Genomic DNA, 21788 nt, shown 5'->3' with positions numbered 1-21788 from the left:
AAGTTGTTAGCCGGCCAAAGCTGAGGTATTTAAGCAGAAAATAATTTCACAATGCACCACTTAACTAGGCAAGGACAGGAAATCAAAGAATGTGGCTACCCCCTCACCTGTAATTACTAGCAAATAACAAAATTCAGCAAACACTAGCTTCTGTTCAAGTTGCTAAAGAGCAGAAGAGCAGAATAACTGCCAGCTCAGTTAAAATTCTTTCAACACAGTTTAAATCAAATTATATACTGTATTTTTTTTTTTTAAAAGTGCAGATAAAGGTACTTAAATTCTCTTATACATCCAGTTGAATATAACCAAGTTGTTAGCCGGCCAAAGCTGAGGTATTTAAGCAGAAAATAATTTCACAATGCACCACTTAACTAGGCAAGGACAGGAAATCAAAGAATGTGGCTACCCCCACACCTGTAATTACTAGCAAATAACAAAATTCAGCAAACACTAGCTTCTGTTCAAGTTACTAAAGAGCAGAAGAGCAGAAAAACTGCCAGCTCAGTTAAAATTCCTTCAACACAGTTTAAATCAAATTAAATACTGCACTTTTTTTTTTTTTTAAAAAAAAGTGCAGATAAAGGTACTTAAATTCTCTTATACGTCCAGTTGAATATAACCAAGTTGTTAGCCAGCCAAAGCTGAGGTATTTAAGCAGAAAATAATTTCACAATGCACCACTTAACTAGGCAAGGACAGGAAATCAAAGAATGTGGCTACCCCCACACCTGTAATTCCTAGCAAATAACAAAATTCAGCAAACACTAGCTTCTGTTCAAGTTACTAAAGAGCAGAAGAGTAGAAAAACTGCCAGCTCAGTTAAAATTCCTTCAACACAGTTTAAATCAAATTAAATACTGTATTTTTTTTTTTAAAAAGTGCAGATAAAGATACTTAAATTCTCTTATACGTCCAGTTGAATATAACCAATTTGTTAGCCGGCCAAGATGCTGTCCACATTTGCTCTGGAGCCAACTGAAACCATGCTGTTGTCACTCACATACTTGTGTGTTTTTCTGTCACCTCATGGATTTGACAAATCTGTCTGGTTTCGCTCAATGTTAAATCACTCACAAAGTAAAATCTTTCTCACAACAGCAGTGTTAATACCACACACAAGTTTGTCCTTTATTGACACATCTTTTAAATCACCAAACCGACATGTTTTAGCTCTGTTTCTCAGGTCAGTTATATAAGTTGCAAATGATTCCCCTGGTTTCTGATCTCTTGTGTAAACCAAATGCCTCTCTAATGTAATATTTGTCTGGGGGTTACACATTTCTCTGAACTTGCACTTCAAACACTCGTGGGTCCTCCCTTGATTCAGCTTGTACAACAATATGACTGCCTTCACCTTCTCCTTCATGTATTGCAGGTGCATACAGAAATGAATGTTGTCTTTCTGTGGCCTCTGATCCAGCTAGATTTAGCAAAATGAATGCCCTGGTACATGCATCTTTATCTGTGTAAGCTGCTTGTATGAAAATATCGTACTCTTGCTCAAATATTCTCCAATTCTCTACAGTATTCTGATCAAATACAAGTAGTAAGGGCTTTCAAAATCCCTCTGCGGTATTAACACATACCAGTGAAGTGTTTTGCAGATAAGCACAAACATACACACATGCACATATGCCAGCAACTTATGCCAATGTCTGTAACTTTGTCTAATATTTTTGTGCTTCTGAATTTATACCTTTTGAGCTTTTTGAAATTATGCTAATGGACCAACTCATAGTACCTCTGAGTAACTGGACTTTGTAAAGTAATCTTGTTGAGTACTTTAACACTCTTGTAATATTGTTTTGCATTGCTAAAGTTATTTATCATTATTTTAAGAAGCATCTTGAACAACTTTGCGATGCGAATGAAGTCAGTTATCAACATTTTAAAAAGCATTTCAAATAATTGTACGATGCGAAGATAAACTCAGTAACATTTTGAAGTAATTGCACTTTGCAAATAACTGCATACAGCTCACTGAAATGTCCCCAAAATGACAGTACTTTGCTAGGCAGTTCTTTGCAGTGCAAGAAACACACTGTAATGGCGGCACTTTGCGAATAGACACACCCAGCACAAGAAACTTTTTAAAATGGCTATACTTTGACTGTATTTCATGAAATAGTTGCAGTTTGCACACAATAAACTCTTCAGAATTCATGCACAGTAATAAGCACACACTGTAAGCACTTGTACACACTTTGAGATACTTCAAATAACTTTAGTTATGCCCGTGATACAATCTAAAGTCGTAGTTATGCCAAAACACATGTAGTCACCTTGCTTTATTTTTGCTCAGTGTGCCCTTTTTTTTTGCCCTTATTGTATTTGTTTTGCTCGTTTAAGCCCTTTTCATTCTTAGAGTACTTTTCTTCTGCTTGTTCTACTTTAAACATGCCCAGTTTTACTTGAAACACACTTGTTTTGCTTTAATGTGCTTGTTTTATCTTTAAACATGCTCATTTTGCTTTACTGTTAACCGCTTCATCAGATACCTTTATTTTAAACATTTCCTTTAGTTAACAAACTTTTTGTGCCTTCCACTTGCTTAATAATCCACTTGCTTAATAATGGGGTTTGTGCTCTTGTAATGCCCCTTTTTGTCTTTTCTGTCATTTCTCATTACCTTTTGATTCTTTTCTGGCTCTTTTTGTGCTCGTTTCTCTTAGTTTTACTTTCAGTATCATCTCTGCACCTCATAGCTCCAGATTTTATTCTGTTCCATCCACTTCTGACACAATATCACTCTCCTACTTTAGACAAAAGAAGAGTCTTTGTGGGCTCTGTTCAAGCCGCTTTATTTTATACAAATACATAGATATAGAAGACTACTGACTTTAACTTAGATACAAACTAACAACTGCATTCATACATGCTCTCACTGTGACTGCTCTTACAAAATGGCACTAGGGATTGCACGTGTCTGGAATTTATACATGCACGTACAGCTTTGACATGCTTCTTAAAGATACAGCATGCAATCACTTGCACTCTGATCTACAGAAACCATTTATAGTGGTCAGTGTGTAAGTCATAAGTTTTAATGTTGGGTGGCACGGTGGTGCGGCAGTTTGCGTTTTCGCCTCACAGCAAGATGTTCTTCAGTTGAATTTTCTTCTGGGGTGCCTTCTGTGTGGAGTCTGCATCTCATCCCAGCATTTGCGTGGGTTTCCTCTGTTTGCTCCAGTTTCTTCCCATACTCCAGACATGCATCTGGAGTGTTTCTCCCCAGGCCTTTGCTGAAAATGGGCTGTGTCCCAGTTGGACATTCTCAGTAAACAAATGTTAAATAAATTAATAAGGTAATATGTTTGAATAATTGTTTGTACAAATGCTTTCCAAATTTTTTTTTTGTAATTAGGCAAAGATAAAATATTGATTTATAGTAGTTTAAATGGTCTGATGAGACTAACTTTGGGAATGGAATAATGATGTGTTTAAAGGATGGTGGTATGGTTGCTATTTAAATGGGAAAGGTTGAATATGTTTGTGTGAATTTTGCAATTTTATCAACAGATCTATGTAGGAAACCTGATGCAGTGTAATAAATTTAGAGGTGGAAGAGTTTGTTTAGTAGTTTCTTTATCTGTGTACTACCCAAGACACATTTAAAGATTGTACCATAATTGATGGCTGTGGGTCATTGTTGTTTTATGGAAGAGAGGGAGTCAGTCATATGACAAGATTACTACAGCAATGATGATACAGAGAGAAGTGTCATGAAAGAAAACATTGCTGCTGTTAATGTATTTTAATGCAGGGAAAACATTCATTAGAGCCAGCTGGAATTTCACAAGTAGGACAACAGTAGGATGTGCATTCTCTTGGTTAATAAGGAAAATATGTAAGGATCAGAAGCAAAAATTAGGGAGAGATAGTTCCTATTTGATAATCTGTGTTTAGACAGTGGAATCAGGATGGGAGAATAATATCAACTATACAGAATGTTGTTTTCATAAAAAAAGTATTCTTATATTCATAAAGTATTACAAGAACTAAGCCAGCATGGGAATGAAGGAAGGAGAGTTTACCAATAGGGATGTCTGCAAGTAGCTTATAGAAAATAGGCAAGAGGGGCTGGAACTTGTTCTGGGGAAATGAGCAAAGGAACTAGGAAATAATAATAATTCACCAGGGAAAGGTAGTCGAGTGGGATGCGGCTAAGAAGGAGCTTGGACTGCAGATTAGAGGTAACTTTCCTTTCTCTTTGCTTACACTTTATCAGTCCTATAAAGGGAATGTTGGAGTGCTAAGTGAAAGATCAACTTATAAAATTTAAAAGTTGCACTACACTATTCAGGTAGTCTGTACCTTTACTCAATGAAAACAAGGAGTCAGTTCAGCTGTTACGACATTTACTCTGCATACGAAGTAGACATCTAGTTTAACAATGAAAGATATACACAAATAACAAAACCATACTTCAGCTTATAGCATCATATCTGTAAGGATAGGAAAATCAAAGTCTCTGATACAAAAGAAAAAGTCCAAATCTTTATAGTGTCTTTTCTGCCTGCATCAGCAGTTCAGAGAGTTTGCCAGAATAATAAGTATTTTCTTTTGAAGCTGGTCTGCTGACAGTTTGTTTTCCATATTTCAAACATTCTGTTCCTGACGGATAACTCCTTGGCCTTGCTGTTATCTTGCACATCCTGTTGACGAGACACAGCTGCATACAAGAGTTCGTCTTGACCTGCTTGTAAATAATAAATTTCACAAACTGTATAGTTTATAAAAGATAAAATATTTTACTTCTGACTCCCAATAACAGTGAATGCCAAGCTATATGTTTTTCCAAGTGCACTCTACAAACTGAAATACCAAATATTTATTTTACATTTTCAGAATAAAATCCACTGGAATCCATTTTTAACCTGTTCATTACTTTCACAATTCCCTCTTTAATTAAAAAGTGGAAAATTGTCCATTTTCAACTTCAGTTGTACACATAGAAACCTTTTCCAATTTACCTAGGATAACCATCATAATTTGTTGGATTTTGTACGTTTTCCGCAAATGAATATGACTATAATGCCTAACACTACTAATAAAGGATGTATCAACCAACTTAACAGTTTTTTTTCCTGATTTTTGACCAACCAGTAAAGATATCCCACCAATTGTAAGTAGTATCTTTTTTGGTCTTTTCAGCTAAGTTAAGTAATTTATATTTTGCAATGATGCTTAATGCTTCATAATACAGAATACTTTTATTTCTTTTTTCCAAGTACTTTCTGAGAATCTTAATATTGTTCATTATGTTTTTTAAATTATCCAAAGATACAGATATATATTGGAAAGCTGTATTAAGTCATAATTCCAATTCTTGGAAGTATTTACTTCTATGGTTTCAGTAAACACATAGCTCTGATTATTCCATTTAGGGAAATCAATATGTGATAAACATCCTACAAAAGGTAATTTTGTATTATGACCTACATCTTGATCTGTAACCAGACAAATATGCTGAGGAGCCACTTCTATAAACATTTGAAAAGAAGAAGGCATAATGGTCCATGTGCATAAATTAACAGAATGCTGCAGTAAGCATGGTTCATAGACAGGCAAATGCTGTCCACAAATTAATCCATTTTGAATCTGTGTACAGTACTCAATTTTGTGTGTTTTTCCTCTCATATGTATATGATAACCTTCAAATTGTAGCAATCAATACTCATACCCCTCTGGTACGAGAAATATCATAGGTAATACCGTAAATTGACACATAACACTGGTATCAGTAACATTATAATGTGAGAATTGCCCTATACAATACTGTGGAGTACAATATGTTACTTAAGTAAATAGCTTAATCCAATCTGTATCAGGTATCCATTTGTTAAACAATTGTCGCCAAACATTTTCATTTTGTAACATTAGTTCAATTTGTATATTATTTTTTTGAATTTCCACATACCAAGATTGCATAATGCATTTTGTCCAGTTTACAAAAATTGTCATATTACCATCAACTTTCAATTGATGTAGCTGCATAGCATCATAATTGTCTAAAAATTGCTGCTGATAATTTATATTGCGCAAATGTGTTTTCCATATCTCTGGATTCCAACATGCTTGTAAATGTACAATCTAAGCAATATTTCCCCTCACTACTTTTAAACGATTAGTTAGAATTTCAATATCAGCTGCATTAAGAGCCCCCATTTTGGTACCTAAGCCTCCTAGTAAAGTATCATACCATGCCCTTTTATATTGGCACTTGGCTGTATTTGGGAATGTGATGTTAAAATTTACCACAACTTTTTGATACTGTTTGCCTACCTTTTTACAGGTAGATGGGATTTTAACCAAATGGTCTGTATGAACAGAGGTAGGTTTACCTGTTAATATTGATAGAACATAAGCCCAATGACAAAAAATGTTTTTTCATAAGGCTTTTGCTATGTAGCCTTAGCCATCATTGGTTGGTAGGAATTGCTTCTACACATTTTGAAAAAACATCAACTATCACTAGAAGATACCTGTACCCACCTTTAGCTGGGGTAGTGGACCTGCAAAGTCAGTTTGGATGCCATTCCAAGGTCCATCCGCTGGAGTTACCCTTAGTAACTGTGGCTTTTTCAGTTGAGCATTAACCTACAAACATATTAAGCATTCAGCATGCACTAAATCTCAGATTTTCTTTAACTGTGGATGACAGTACTTGTTCTTTACAATGGGCCATAACTTTTATGTACCCAAATGTCCCAGTACCTGATGATTACATTTCACTAACTGTCGTGCCTGTTGGTATGGTATATGAGGAAGACTAGAACCGTCTTCAAAACATTTTGCATAATATTGCCCTGGACTTTATCCTACAAGAGTACATTTTTATAACTCTTCCTGCAGTCCAGACTTAGTTTGGATCTACAGCAAATCATGCTGCAAATTCTGAGCTGAAAATGTCTGTATGCCATGTATTGCAGTGGCTTTATCTGGTACAGTAGAAAGGTGTTCTGCAGGATACAATTGCATTCCTTCCTTGGCTGCCTTTTTTGCCATGTGATCTGCATAGTTATTTAACTGGAAAATTTCATTTGTAGCTTTTTGATGAGCTTTTACCTTTAAGATACTGTAGTAAGCCACAAGGGACTGACCACGAACCAAATTCCAAATAGTCTGTAACACAGAAGCATGCTTGAGTGGTTTGCTCATATTATCAACAAATCCTCTCCTTACCCATGTAGACGTATGCAGCTGCAGAGAATTAACTATGTATGCACTGTCTGAAAAAATATTGACAGGTGGAAAATGCTGTAACACACAAAAAACTGCTTCCAGTTCAGCTCACTATGCAGACATGTGTCCTGGTCATATCCCATGAAGTTTGATAAGTAATGCTTATCTCCTGCCTTTATTGTAATGTGCTTGACACTAAATAATGCCAACCATTTTGCAAACACTGCTTGACTGACATCAGTCAGTTTATTTAACAGAGTCTCATTTACCAAAGCCTGTATGGCATAATGTGGCGTCTGTACTATAATGTCTTTGGAAAAAGCTGTTATGTATTCAGTTTGTTTTAAACTCCAGTAAATGGCCAAAAGTTGCTGAATGTACAGGTGATATCCCCTCTCAACATGTGTCATCTTTTTACTGAAGAATGTAATGGGGCGTAAAGTCTTTTTCATTCTAGCATTAGAGCCCTGAGGCCACTCCTGTAAAAGCACAACAGAGTGTGTGTTGGGTCCAGCTGCCGCCTGTAACACAAGGGGATGTATTAGACTTGGAGCTACTAATTCTGTAGCCTTAGCCAATGCTGCCTTTAAATCACAAAAAGCCACATTTTCCTTTGGTCCTCACTCCAGAAAGGGTAATTCTTTCTGGCTAGAAAGCATGTCATGACATGAATTGTACTTTTTCACTTTTAACCTTAAACCCTGCCTCTTGCAGTGATTGAAGGACCTGTATCACTTTAGCTAAATGCTGTTCTTTTGTTTCTGACACAGTTCGTGTAAAACTGAAAGCATACCCTTCCCCCTGTAGTATACACAATTTTATTGCAGTGTTGTTTATTTGCATTATGCTGTGAGCATTGAATGTATGCTACATGCATGTCAGTCTTGAGACGTCATGTCTTTACTGTGTTTAACTACTCTCATTTTATTTTTATGCCTTAGAACTTTTATTACTATTTAAGTGCAATCATTTTTGAAAGGTAGAATAGTACGTTGTAAATTATTTGTTATCAGTGTAGTTAACTGCTGTTGTTTTAACTCTTTACTAACGAGATTATATTCGTCAGTATTCTGTTCTGCTGACTTTAAAGCTCTTATGCACTTCTGAAAAAGTGTTTGCATATGTTGTCTGAACTTTTTTAACTCACTCTGACTGTGTCTTAGAAGTTTATTACATTTTTTTGTTAGTTCACCATGAACCTCGTCTCTGTTCTTATCTGTTTTGTAATGTGCAGTGGTTTTATGCCACTTTTGCTGTATATAAGCAATGAAACGCTGAGGAATAAAATTCCAGAAGCAACGCTCAAGTGTATCATTGCATATAGTGCCTACAGTTTTAAGAACCCAAGCTTTAAATGTAATCATTTTATTAAAAATACCCTTCTGTTCATCCCACTTAGGGAGAGTTTTTAACATCTTAGACTGATGATAAACTTTAGCAGAAAAAACAGCTGAGGCTATGACAGGACTGGTAACAACAGTTTTTAGTACTTTAGATTGATATTTTTCTAAAAAGGCTTGTAATCTTCAAAGATCTTGATTAGCTAAATTTGCTGCTCTAGCAGCCTCAGATTCCTGTCTCTCTAATTGAGCTCGTAATGTGTTAGTCTCCTCCCTTACAACAATTACGTCATGCTGTGTGTCAGCCAGTTGCTTGTCATATTTTTTTTTTTGCAAACGGATAATTTTATTTATTAACCCTTCTATTATACAAATAGCTTTACTCTCGTGTTTAATAACAGTTTGTGTAAAGGTCTTAATTTCAGTCTGTGAGACTTTCAAAAACTGAGAAAATTCCTTTGTACATTTAGCAGTATCAGTATGCATTTTACCAGATGCATTCCATTTATCACAGAAAGTCTGAAAGTGACCCATGAGGTCAAAATCTTGCTGGTTGCTAACTTTAGCAATCCAATCTTTAAACTCCAGCAAATCAGACTGTAAAGTACAAACTTTGACATCTATATCACCCTCTAATAAATCTTTTGCAACAGGATGTATAGAAACAGGAACCATTTTCTGTGCTTCAAGCATTACTTTATCCTGGTTGTGTTTCAGGTTTTTTACAATACATTTTATGACAAGGCATGCAAAAAGCAACATTTAAATAACACATTTCTGTGCATTTTGAGACACTTTTGCCTTACATAGTAAAGACTTACAGGTGTTAACATGCTGATTATACTATGTATTTTAAAATTTCACACATCTACATATGATTTAGATACATCAACAGTAAAATTCTTAGTGCACATTTTGGCATTTTCATAAATTGCATTCATTGTTAAAAGAAAAACTGAAGAAAACACTTACCACAAATGTTCCGGACAAGGTGCCCAGTCTTGACACGAAGTTCAGTTGTGGGAGAATTTTCTGCTTTCACTAGATGCTAGTGAAGCAAAGTCCAACAGTACGACCTGCTGTCCGTATTTTACCAACTGTCTGAAGAAGAATTACCATACTGCCCTGTACTGCACTGCAGTGTTTGCCCTCCAGTCAATGGAGAAAGTTTTAGGAAAGAAGAGTCGACTCTAAAAAAAAAACTGTGCAGGAGTGTCGCATTGTGAGAGGCACCTCTGCAGGTCACCTCCCTGGTTGTTTCAACTAGTCTGGTCTCGCCACTGTAAAATTTAAAGTTGCACTACACTATTCAGGTAGTCTGTACCTTTACTCAGTGAAAACAAGGAGTCAGTTCAGCTGTTACATTTACTCTGCATACCAAGTAGACATCTAGTTTAACAGTGAAAGATATACACAAATAACAAAACCGTACTTCAGCTTACAGCATCAGATCTGTAAGGATAGGAAAATCAAAGTCTCTGATACAAAAGAAAAAGTCCCAATCTTTATAGTGTCTTTTCTGCCTGCATCAGCTGTACAGAGAGTTTGCCAGAATAGTAAGTCTTTCTTATGAAGCTGGTTTGCTGACAGTTTGTTTTCCATATTTCAAACATTCTGTTCCTGGCGGATAACTCCTCGGCCTTGCTCTTATCTTGCACATCCTGTTGACGAGACACAGCTGCATACAAGAGTTCGTCTTGACCTGCTTGTGGCTAATAAATTTCACAAACTGCATAGTTTATAAAAGATAAAATATTTTACTTCTGACTCCTAATAACAATGAATGCCAAGCTATATGTTTTTGCCAAGTGCACTCTACAAACTGAAATGCAGAATATTTATTTTACATTTTCAGAATAAAATCCACTGAAATCCATTTTTAACCTGTTAATTACTACACAGCTCTGGTAGAGAGTTTAGTTGAGTCTGGTGCAGAAGGGGTATTTAGTAGGCTGTATATATTCTTGCATGATAACTTTAAAAACAATCAGAGGAAATTAGAAAAGATTGGAGAAAAGAAAGTAGGCTGTTTATAAGGGAACAGTGGAAGAAATCTGTAGAGCTCACAGGAATGCAGCAAAGTAAAGAAGGATTAGGATTTTTACATAGTTAGTTTTATACACTAAGTAGACTTCTGTAGGTTTTCCTCAGGCAGATAGCAAATGCTGTAGATACGATGAAGAGTGTGAGAGAGAGAACTGTTAACGTGTTTTGGGAATGTAAGGTAGCAGATTTTAAAAGTTGAATTGCTAGACATAGTAAGGCTTTACTCACTTTAATGCTATTGGCTACAAAACAATTACTACACAATGAAAATAAAATCTATACTAAATGTAACAGAAGTTTTGAATATTGTAAAGGAGATCCACAACGAACCAAAAACAGTTATCCTGGCAGCAACGGAGCCAATAAGAGAAAACTCCAATGAAGTGTAGTAAAATCCTCAGTTTAATAGCAAGTAAAAATTTCACAAATAGTGAACAGATTTTTTAGCGCTTTCATTTTGTATCCTGGAAGCTTCATCAGAATCACATCCATTATGAACAATGACATTTAAAAACTCTCAAAATTGCTCTCATTGGTTTCTCAATTAAAATGAAGTGAGCAATCACAATATTAATAATCAATGAGCATTGCTTTAAACAAAACAATACTTTAACAGGCCAAAATAACTTAAACCATTCCTAATACTTTAATGCTGTTAGTTTCAGTGCAGGAACCAGGGAATAATGATTGTTTAACCCAGGACTTACACAGGCATCTAAACATAGTTGCCAAATAAGTTCCCAGTACTCCAACATAGTTTCCCAGTCCCCTCCCCTCTCCTGGGGTACTGTTCAAAAACCCAAAATCTAAAATTAACATAATTGCACCTACTAGAACCTACTCATTTTGTATGGTTTTTGTAGTCATTTAAGCCTTACCACAGTTTTTTTGGATATTGTAAAGGAGATGAAAACTGGATATGGATATGGGAACTTTAGAAGTTGGAAGGACCACGTTTAAAATAAATAAATAAATGGAATGTGTATCAACAGTACATACAGAAGAATGTCCAGAGGGAGGATTAATGAGGTTTAAGAAAAAGCAGGAACTGAACAATTTACATAATGTTGGAGTGAATGTAAATTGTTAAATATATGTATGCTGCATTGTAGTACTAATGGAAACTTGAAGAATGAAGAGTAGTTTCTTAATGAAAACTGCATGTTTAATGCTTGTGCGTGGTAATGGAAAGTGTGATATTTCTTTATTTTTTTGTTTTGTTTATTGAGACAATTATACATCTTATTTTATTTTTGCCGTATAACCCTCTTTCTTCCCTGCAGGGTTCCTGTGTTTTGATTTAGCAGGAATACCATTAAGAATTCTGTTCAAGGTTATCTTGCTTCAGCGTATTCACTACCGTCTCGCTTTGTCCTTTCTTCCTTTAGGTTGCTCTCCTTCTGTCTCAGAAAGTGTGAGCACCACCCACCCACTTTTATTTTCTTCTCTGTGTTGTTCTCGCTGTGTCTTGAGTATGTGCTCCCCCTCTTGTCTTAGAGTATGTGAATGAATCCTCTTTGTTTCTCCTTTTATCCCCCCTGCAAGGTTTTGTATTTACCTTAACTTTTTCCCTTACTACAAAGGTTTTGTTTTTTACCTTGACTTTTTCCCATACTGACAAATACTTGTTGTCTGAGCTTCCTTTAGTTATATTTTTGTCTTACACTGCCACTGCAGTGTGGAAGAACCATTTTGTCCTTACAGACCAGAATCTATATGCAGGATGTATATTTTTCTACAAAGCAGATGTAGATGATATCTTTGTCATGTGAGATGGCACAGCTGCTAAGTTGCAGTCATGTGTTATTAAACCACAAGTACAACTGGTATTTTGGCATTTAAGCTTAATTACTTTAATGCTAATATTAATTTCCATGACATTTCTATAACAGTATGGGAAAGAAAGTATTTGCACATCAGTGTGTAAAAAGTTAGTGCATGTAAATATGTATTTTTTTAAACAGGACTAGCATGCATTCAAACTTTACTTTTAAAAGTGTGTAGCACATGGACAGCTACTACTTGCAATTAGGCTAAATACAACAGACACCATGTTAGATAATGAATTGGGATGTGATGCAGAGAGGGAATTTGCCATAAATGTTGAAGTCTTTGAGATTTGAAGTAGCTAGTGTAAAACATTTTCTTTGAAAGGATAGTGATACTTGTATCGCGCTACAGAGATTGTCAATAAGAATAAGAATTGGTCTGTATTAACAGTTGAGTGAATTGATTGAACTTGTTTCAGATAAACCACAACTTAAACATGAAACTAATCTGAAACAGCAATGGTTTTATAAATATAGAGCAAAGTGCAATGGGAACCATATAACAAGCAAAAGAAGGGTATATCTGTGAAACGCATGCCTGATTTATAAGTATATTTTGAGCGAATAAGAATTCAAGTCACTCTGTAAAAGGTAAAAAATATATGTTCACAGTGTTCCACGTCTGACTAGGAACGTTATTTAGCCACAAGCACTAAATGTACTGCCTTCACTGTAGGCAAAATGAAATGCTGCCTCATATACAGAGAGGCTGACCACTAAGTATGGCATCCAGCAAAATGCTTTGGCAAAATGTATTACAGAAGCAGCTAGAAAATATTATGTTATGTATAGACTGATTGGAAAGGTGAAGCATACCTCAGGAGTGGGAATCATAAGTTCATAGTTTCATAGGTGTGTACTAGGCTAATGGCCTTGGAGCCTTTACAAGCCTAGCCCATAGGATTACCCCGGCATCATGCCACCTGACCTTAGTTCCTAGTGCCTCTGTTGAGCAAAGCCACTGGAGTGATTCCTGGGTGAATTTTCTATTTCCCATCCACTCATCAAGATTTCTCTTGAAATGGGCCAGTGAGGTGCTCTGCTTGACATGTATGGAAAGTCTATTCCATAGCATGGGCAGTCCAGCATGTTCTGTTGATTGTGGTAATGAGGTTGAGGTCTCTGGAGCATGTGGTGCGGAGGGATTGGGATTTATTTAGATGTAGCATTTCTAACAGAGCTGGGTCAGACATGGCTTTGTAAGTCAAACAGAGATCGCCTCTAAGTAGGTGATATGAGGCAGAGAATAGTTGGAGTTTTTTGAGTCTGTCCATATAGGACAGGTGTTTAAGGCCTAGGATCCTCTTTGTGAGGTACTTTTGCGGCCTCTCCAGTTGTTGCAGGTGTCTAGTGAGGTACATGCCAAATGGGGAATTCTAATCGATGATTGGCCTAATGAGGGAAGAGTAGAGGGAGACAATCCCAGTAAAATCCCATGAGTGGAGGAGCTCCCTGATCAGCCTCAGTAAGAAGCTGAGATCCCTTATAAGATCCTCCAAAGCTAACTACGAAAACAAAATCGACACTAATTCCAAGGACATCCACAAAGCATTCTATAACTATGTCAAGAATCTCAATGGCAATACCCAGATCTGCTCTGAGTTACAGCACAAAGGCAAGAAAATTACAGAACCAACTGTTATTGCCAACATCCTATCAGATAGGTTCAGTGCTAACTTTACCCCCCTCTCACCCCCTAAAGGGCCCATATCTATACAGGAAGAATGCAGTGTCCCTGTAATCACAACTACGCAGGTAAACCTGCACTCTCTAAAGCCAAAAACACAAGAGCCATGGGACCGGACAACATCCCAGGCTGCGTTTTACACGAACTTCAGAACGAACTGGCTCCCCACTTAAGCACCGTGTTCAATAATAGCCTCACATCAGGCTTTGTGCCCACTGAATGGCACACAGCAACAGTTATCCCACTTCACAAAGGGGGAGCCACTACTGATCCCGGGAACTATCGACCTATTAGCCAGACGAGCCTGGTCTGCAAGGCCATGGAACATATCATCATGGAACTCATAAACAAAGACATTGGTGAACTTCAATCTCTGGATCCCACCCAGTTTGGGTTTGTGAAAGGCAGATCATGCTTCCTGAACCTGATCGACTTCTTTGAGGCAGTCACCAAAGCTGTAGATGAGGTTAAGGTGGTTCCCTACGTCCCTACGTCACAAGATGGGTTGCCAACTGGCTCACTGAGAGAACCCACACTGTAAAAGTTGCAGACTCCAAATCTGACCTCAAAGCAGTGACAAGTGTAGTACCACCGGGTTCCGTCCTGGGACCTCTCCTGTTTGATATCTACTTCTCTGAAGTATAGGCTAACACAGAAGGCCTCTGGCTAACGAATTTCACAGATTACTGCAAACTAGGAGCCATAGTTAAGTCCCCAAATGATGTGGACATCCTACAGAAGGGCCTGAGACAGATGCCTGGTGTCAGAGCCATGGCCTCAAGCTCAATGCCGAAAAGTGCAGCCCTTTGGTAAAAACTCTGTGCCCATGAACTACCACATAGGCAGCAATCTACTTAACACCGAATGCGTGATATGAGACCTTGGGACCCAGGTGGACAGTAGTCTCTCCTTTGATAGTCACATCGCCACAGTAGTCAGGAAGTCCTTCTACATGGCACACCTCATCATAAAAGGGTTCTCATCCAGGAAAAAAGAGGTCATTGTTCCCCTCTACTTAACACTCATTAGACCCATTATAGAGTACAACGCCCCTTTTGGAATGCACCTCACAAGACATCTGCAGCAGCTGGAAAGGCCACAGAAGTACCTCACAAAGAGGGTTACTGGCCTCAAACAAATGCCCTACACTGACCGTCTCAAAAAACTCCAGCTTTACTCTGTAGCATGTCGCCTGCTCCGAGGTGATCTCTGCCTAACATATAAAGCTATGTCAAACCCAGAGCTATTGGACATGCTACACCTAAAGAAATCCCAATCCCTCCGAGCTACACACTCTAGGGACCTAAACCTTGTCACCACAATAAACATGCTGGAGGGATAGATTCCTGTCCCAGAGACTTCCCATACTCTAGAACAGGCTACCCATCTATGTCAAGCAAAGTTCTTCATTAGCACTCTTCAAGAAAAATCTTGATGAGTCGATCGGAAATAGGAAATACACCCCGGGGATCACTTCTGTGTCTGCTCGACAGTGGCACAGGAAAATAACTTTCTTGGGCGGCGTAAGCCAGGGAATCTTGTTGGCTAGGCTTATGTAGGCCCCTGGGCTGATAACCTAGTACCAACCTATGAACAATGACCTCTTTCTTTCTTCCTGGATGCAAAACCCTTAGTAATGAGCTGTGCCATATAGAAGGACTTTCTGACCACAGTGGCAATGTGGTGCTCAAAAGAGAGATTGCTGTCAACCTGTGTTCCCAGATCTCTTAAAATGCCTTCTGTTTTCAGTGGGCTACCATCAATGTGGTAATTCAAGGGAACCAGGTTTTTCCCAAAGGGGATGACACATTTTGTGGCATTGAGCTTAAGGCCATGGTTCTGACACCAGTTATTGATGTCATTTAGACCTTTCTGTAGGATGTCAGCATCACTCGGGGAGTTAATAATAGCTCCCAACTTGCAATCGTCTGTGAACTTTGTCACCCACTACCCACTGGACCATAACCTCCCAGGCTTGAGAGGGAGTATACAGATGGATAACTTTATTAAAAGCTGTTAAACTGCAGCTGAATACTGCGGCTATCATTAAATTCTTATGTGTTGTTTTGTCTACACACACCTGTGCGTGTGTGTGTCTCTCTCTATACACATATATATAACTATATATATATATATATATATATATATATATATATATATATATATATATATATATTTAGAAAGATGGATATGTACGTATATGGAAGCCATTCATTGTGTTGAACATTTTATAGCACATGAGATCAAAATCTCATAAGCTCAAAGAATGCCAGCATCTGTTTATGGGAGGTTATGGTCCAGTGGGTAGTGGAAATTTTCTCTTTCCATGCAGTGTGATCTCAAAGTTGAAGGGTATATCTATGACATTGCATGCCTGATTTATAAGTATATTTTGAGTGAATAAGAGTGAATATAATATATAAGTTGTAGATGGTGTACAGAGGGCATTGCCCCCCACAACCCATTGCTTTAAAACTTGTTTTTCTCTTCATAAGTCCTTTTTCATTTACCTGAATTTCTTTATTAGTTGATGTTTTATGAGTCAGACATACAGATGTTCAATAAAATGTCAAAGAGTTGCTTGTGTTTTATGTGTGTGTGTATATATATATATATATATATATATATAAGTACATATATTTGTTAGTACCACTACTTGAATGTCAAAACATGTGGAATTACAAAAGGTCAAACTGTTTAATGAACTGGTACATAGTCATAAATGTTTTAAAACAACAAAACTGTTTGAAGGCATCTGAACTAGCCAAATTATTTTGGCATTTCACTCTTAGCACACACACGTGTGTGTATCTATATATATATATATATATATATATATATATGTGTGTATATGTATATATATATATATATATATATATATGTATATATATATATATATATATATATGTATATGTATATATATATATATATATATATATATGGATCTAGGATGTTTGATGATCAAATGTCCGAATCTATAACCACTGAACACACTTTAACTAAAGCGCTTTAACCGAAAAAGCACTTTCATTAAAGCGTGTCAATAAAAAAAAAACTACATTTATGTTTTGCACTCCCCACCCCCCCACTTTAATATTCTCCCTCTGAGACCGCATTACAGTGGGGAAAAGAGAATTTTCCCTTATCCGAACTGTAGTACAGCCTCAGCAACAGGCTTACTTACGTGAAAGTGCTTCTTCGGTGAAAAGCACTTTAGCATAAGTATGCTCACGTTTAATGGATTCGAATGTTTGATCATTCGATCAAATGTCCTAGATCCATATCATATATATATATATATATATATATATATATATATATATATATATATATATATATAAAATAGGTATATGCTTAATAGTTGAATGTTCATGTCAGTGTGTAGTTCAGTTGACTGTACTGTTGCTCAACTTCACAATACATCAAATGTGTTTTGGTTGACTACACTGCATTATGCATGGCATTGTATTATAGTTGCAGTTGTACAACCATGGAGTTGCTGTTTATAAGTAAGGAGATGTGGTGGCAAAGACCCCATGTCGAAAGGTGTGAGGAATTGGGTCGAACCCACAGTGTACATAATTTGTGTTTCAGTGCAGATGAGGATGTGTACATTTCTAATCCATGTGAGAGTCAACATACGTAAATTAATTAAAGGAAGAATATAGAATAAGAAATAAAATTATAATATTTATCAAAATTTGTTTAATACTAACACGATGAATGCCTGTTGTTTATACATTTTGTTATACAATTGTTCTGATTATACTAGATAATTATGAATTGTGTTAATCTGCTAGGTTGCATTTATCAGTACATTAGCCCTGAATGGTTGATTGTTAATGGGCTCATATAGATAGTAAGTGGGCCACTTATATTTTAATTTTGACCTAATAACGGTCTCCGTTTTTGTGTCATCTCTTTATTATTAGTTGAGTAGTAATTATGCAGTACACTAACAGAATGGATATATAGTCCGTAATTAGAAATATTTTGTAATTTGCCCTTTGTTCGTTTTTTGATACCCACTTTATCCTCTTCAAGGTCCCAGGAAGCAGTGGGCATAAGACCAATACTTGTGTCCAGGCACCCTAACCATCTCAGTTGGTGTGCTTTGGCTAGGTAAGCTTGAGCCAGAACCAGTTCTCAACCTTGAATGGAGATCTTGGTGTCAGTAAACAAGTACCTTAGGCTCCCACCCTGTGTTGCTTCCCAAGATTCTTCCATCCCCTGATTTAAATGACAAAGTTGTCCTTGGTTTTCTAAGGCTGTATTAGAACAAGAACATTTGTCCATCTCCCTACATAATGGAATCAACTACTTGAAGCTCTAATAAGACATCTTTATGCCTCCCACAGGGAGGGTATCAGAGAGGGAAAGAGAGAGAGTCTCCTAGACCTGCTAGCTAAAGTGATTTTATCTGGGCAAATCCTTTGTACTCTGTTTCAGATTTAGATTATAGGCTAATGTCTCTAGGTAGCCAGTCTGATGTTGGAGACTGGTGTTTTGAATCATCAAGTCAGATCTGCAGTGCTTTCGACCATGCACCCTTCTTCTGGATACAGCTTCTGAACTTACATTGGCCAGCTGGCTGCAGTCTTGAAGGGTTCAGACATATTACACCAGAAGTTGCATGTCAGTATATTTTTTTAAAGTGTGATGAGGTATTGAATCAAATGTAGGAATTCACCATAAAGAAATTCAGTTTGACACTCATGCCAGGTACATTTAGGCATCTTCCCACACTTTGGTGCCTTTAGCTATTTCATGATTCAGCATCAGTTCCTTATCCCTTAGTATCATGTACTAATTTGTTACATGCTTGCCTCTGCTTTGCTTGATGTTGACTTGTATCAGAATTGTGATGGCCATTTGCCTCCGGGATTCTGTGAGGGATCTGAAGATGCCTAAGCCAGTATTTCAAAAATAAGCAAGGATAGTCAGCCCACTTCCTTCATCTGTATCACCTTGGGATGATCTGTCATTTTTTTAGAGTTACTACCTTGCAGATAAGAAGCAACTTTGATCATCCTCTGGCCCCTTGTCAGTTTCCCCACAAGTACCTTACAGAGTTTCCAAGAAAGAAGCCTGAGGAACCATGTCATTCCCCAACCATGGAACCAATTGTTTGGGCTGCTCTAATAGCATTCTTGAAGTACACTCATTCTTCTCCATTGACTGTGAAAAAGGACCACACCCTTTATAAGCTGCTATGTGACTGAGTGAATTTCTACAGTAAACATCTGAGAATTGAGTCTTCCGTGATCTCTTCTGCCCTATATAGATCCCAAAGGTTGCAGCATTTTGCTGCCATGCCACTGGGTAAGGAAACAAGTGCTTCAAACAGATGTGGTCAGAGGGTCAGTTTCTCCTTCATTTTTGTTCCAGGGATATGTTCAGATATTCATTTTACCTGTCCCATTTCCAGACCCACTTAATGAATAGACACTGGAAAGGCTGGAATTTCAATGTCTGGACTTATGGAAGGTCATATCAAGGCCCTGTCCGCAGGCTACACTGTAGAATGAAATGTGTCCTGTTTTAAGTTTTACAACATTCACCCCTTCTTACATTTTTGGCTTAGCCATCCACAGAAGAGGACAAGGCTTCAATGGCATCAGAGGAAAACCCCCAAACATCACATTGTCTTGCCTTCTCGGATGCTGGTGAAATTGCCCGGGTTGATGACTCTCCTGGAAGCACCACATCAGTTCTGATATGGGACTGCTATTTGGTGGGGTGTTTCTCCACTTTTCTGGCTCTTATTGAAGAACCATGGCAAAGGATCCCTGGGTTATTCACATTTTCAGTTTCAGAAGATGTTAGATTCTTCCCTAGAGAAGACCACATTGATCTGTCTGTGTAATTGGAACTTTTGGTTCAGGTTCAGATGCTACTGTTGAATTGGGCTGTAGAGGTTGTTTTGTGTTGGAGGAGGTATGGAGGATTTTCTATCCCTGCTCTTTCTCGTCCCATAGAGGAATGATAATTTTGGCCCATTCTAGACCTCAGCAAATTTAACCAATGCATCCAGTACCTCCATTTTCAGATGGCTGTTCTGCAAGGTTTCATGCTTTTACTCCCATAGACACCTGGATTGTGTCACCAGACATGATAGATGCCTTGTTACGCATCTGTATATCTTGGGATCATCAGGACTCTCCTTTAGTCCACTCTGGGCTGGTATCACTTTCAGTGTTGCAATTTTTGTCTTCAGTACCTAGAATTTTTATCAAGCAGTTGGCCACAGTATCCAAAGTCTTGAAGTAGAAGAGTTGCCTATGTTCCTGTACCTGGATGAATGGCTTCCAATACTACCATCCATGATCTCCCTGGAAGCAGCCTTTCAGTATGTGCTCTTTTGGCTGCAGTCCCAATGGTTTAATGTATATTAAAGTACTCTTCTCTTATTCCATTTCAGAGGAAGTCCTTTATCTGGGAGAAGCTGTACACTGTCATTGCTTTAGTCTGCTCCTTTCCTTGGAGAGGACCCAAACAGTCATGGCTTTGACCACCTAGGCAATGATACTGAGCAGAGTCCAGGCTTGTACTGCATTGGCTGTGATTTATGAACTTCATGGCCTCATTTGCCTTTCTGAAGATTCAAGTGTTGGCATGGACTATGAAATGCAAGTTGGTTCAGAGCCACAATGTGTTTGTGGACATACTGTTAGTGTGATGTCCTTATTGTCAGGGCATAGAATGGTGCACTGTCTCCATCCATTGTGAGTCTTCCATTTCTGAAGTAGAAGCTATCAGAAACACTTAACTGGCAGGTTAGGAATGTAGTCTGGGCACTATCAGTTTGGAGGGATGTGTTCATCCAGAAAATGTGGCTGCACATCAGGCAGGTAGAGCTCAGATCATTTTTTTTTTCACTCCATGAAGGCCTTGGAGCAGCTGCTGTTTCTGGAATCTCTTTTCATCCAGTCAGACAGTCTGTCCGTCATATTGTAAGATTAGGCAGGGTGTGCAAGGTGGTCTTATTGTTCAGAGGAATGATGCTTGTCTGGCACTGAGCCACAGGCAAGGGCACCATTTTCTTAGCATTTTTACTTCCCTGGGCAAGTGACTGAGCAGATGGATATTCTAAGACAGGCATCCAACTCTGTCTTGAAGCTAAGGCTTCAGTGGTCATGCCTGGTCAGGATTTTTCAGAGATGAAAATTTGTGACACTTGGAAGAAAATGGTCTTTCCCCTGTTGTACACAGTGCAGCAGGAAAATAATAGCAGTCATGTTCTCTTTGGTGTGACAAGAAATGTTCCTTTATACCGCATTGTAAAGTTAGATAGAGAGGACCATAACTCACTGTGCTGTTCACGCGGGTGTTGAGGAGGGCATGATTTCAGGCCATAAGGGCTGTAACAGTATGGAAGGCATTCCCAGACCTAACCAGGGAGGTCCTCCATGCTTTGGGGTGGGGGGGGGACTCACTTGACTGTTTGTCAGGGTGTAGCTGTTGATGCAGATCAAGTGAGGCCTCCATAAAGCCTTCTACTGAACATACTTTATGCTCCTCAAGAAGAAAAGGTTATCAGTTTGGGCAGAGCAGTACTTGATGTTACTCTGGTTTGTCAGACCTCAGGTTGTTCTGATGTATTACAGGCACTTGTATGATCTCTAAATTTATTCCTTAGTGAAGATCCATTTATCAGCTATTTTTCTGCAACATGACTGTGAAGAATAAACCAATAGCATT

The sequence above is a fragment of the Protopterus annectens genome, chromosome 5.part0 (genome assembly GCF_019279795.1).
Source record: "Protopterus annectens isolate FY-2018-M chromosome 5.part0, PAN1.0, whole genome shotgun sequence".
Classification (NCBI taxonomy): domain Eukaryota; kingdom Metazoa; phylum Chordata; order Ceratodontiformes; family Protopteridae; genus Protopterus; species Protopterus annectens.
This window is presented reverse-complemented; position numbering follows the sequence as displayed.